The following is a 2,034-nucleotide window of genomic DNA, read 5'->3' on the forward strand; positions in this document are numbered from 1 at the left end:
TGCAAATAGAGATACTGGGGTACAAATGAGCAAAATAAATAACAATATAGGGATGAGGTAGTTGGGCGGGCTAATTTCAGATGGGCTGTGTACAGGTGCAGTGATCGGTAAGGTGCTCTGACAACTGATGCTTAAAGTTAGTGAGGGAGATAAGTGTCTCCAGCTTCAGAGATCTTTGCAATTTGTTCCAGTCATTGGCAGCAGAGAACTGGAAGGAATTGCGGCCAAAGGAGGTGTTGGCTTTGGGGATGACCAGTGAGATATACCCGCTGGAGCGCAGACTACGGGTGGGTGTTGCTATGGTGACCAATGAGCTAAGATAAGGCGGGGATTTGCCTAGCAGTGATTTATAGATGGCCTGGAGCCAGTGGGTTTGGCGACGAATATGTAGTGAGGACCAGCCAACAAGAGCGTACAGGTCACAGTAGTGGGTATTATATGGGGCTTTGGAGACAAAACGGATGGCACTGTGATAGACTACATCCAATTTGCTGAGTAGAGTGTTGGAGGCTATTTTGTAAATGACATCGCCGAAGTCAAGGATCGGTAGGATAGTCAGTTTTACGAGGGCATGTTTGGCAGCATGAGTGAAGGAGGCTTTGTTGCGAAATAGGAAACCGATTCTAGATTTAACTTTGGATTGGAGATTCTTAATGTGAGTCTGGAAGGAGAGTTTACAGTCTAACCAGACACCTAGATATTTGTAGTTGTCCACATACTCTAGGTCAGACCCGTCGAGAGTAGTGATTCTAGTCGGGTGGGCGGGTGCAAGCAGCGTTCGGTTGAAGAGCATGCATTTAGTTTTACTAGTGTTTAAGAGCAGTTGGAGGCTACTGAAGGAGTGTTGTATGGAATTGAAGCTCGTTTGGAGGTTTGTTAACACAGTGTCCAACGAAGGGCCAGATGTATACAAAATGGTGTCGTCTGCGTAGAGGTGGATCTGAGAGTCACCAGCAGCAAGAGCGACGTCATTGATATACACAGAGAAAAGAGTCGGCCCAAGAATTGAACCCTGTGGCACCCCCATAGAGACTGCCATAGGTCCAGACAACAGGACCTCCGATTTGACACATTGAACTCTATCTGAGAAGTAGTTGGTGAACCAGGCGAGGCAGTCATTTGAGAAACCAAGGCTATTTAGTCTGCCAATAAGAATGCGGTGGTTGACAGAGTCGAAAGCCTTGGCCAGGTCAATGAAAACAGCTGCACAGTACTGTCTATTATCTATCGCGGTTATAATATCGTTTAGGACCTTGAGCGTGGCTGAAGTGCACCCATGACCAGCTCGGAAACCGGATTGCATAGCGGAGAAGGTACGGTGGGATTCGAAATGGTCGGTGATCTGTTTGTTGACTTGGCTTTCAAAAACGTTTGAAAGGCAGGGCAGGATGGATATGGGTCTGTAACAGTTTGGATCTAGAGTGTCACCCCCTTTGAAGAGGGGGATGACCGCGGCAGCTTTCCAATCTCTGGGGATCTCAGACGTTACGAAAGAGAGGTTGAACAGGCTAGTAATAGGGGTTGCGACAATTTCGGCAGCTAGTTTTAGAAAGAAAGGGTCCAGATTGTCTAGCCCAGATGATTTGTAGGGGTCCAGATTTTGCAGCTCTTTTAGAACATCAGCTGTCTGGATTTGTGTGAAGGAGAAGCGGGGGGGGCATGGGCAAGTTGCAGCGGAGGGTGCAGAGCTGGTGGCCGGGGTAGTGGTAGCCAGGTGGAAAGCATGGCCAGCCGTAGCAAAATGCTTGTTGAAATTCTCGATTATTGTAGATTTATCGGTGGTGATAGTGTTTCCTAGCCTCAGTGCAGTGGGCAGCTGGGAGGAAGTGCTCTTATTTTCCATGGACTTTACAGTGTCCCAAAACTTTTTGGAGTTAGTGCTACAGGATGCAAATTTCTGTTTGAAAAAGTTAGCCTTTGCTTTCCTAACTGCTTGTGTATATTGGTTCCTAACTTCCCTGAAAAGTTGCATATCGTGGGGGCTATTTGATGCTAATGCAGTACGCCACAGGATGTTTTTGTGCTGGTCAAGGG

The sequence above is a fragment of the Coregonus lavaretus genome (assembly GCF_964263955.1).
Source record: "Coregonus lavaretus genome assembly, contig: HAP1_SCAFFOLD_326, whole genome shotgun sequence".
Classification (NCBI taxonomy): domain Eukaryota; kingdom Metazoa; phylum Chordata; class Actinopteri; order Salmoniformes; family Salmonidae; genus Coregonus; species Coregonus lavaretus.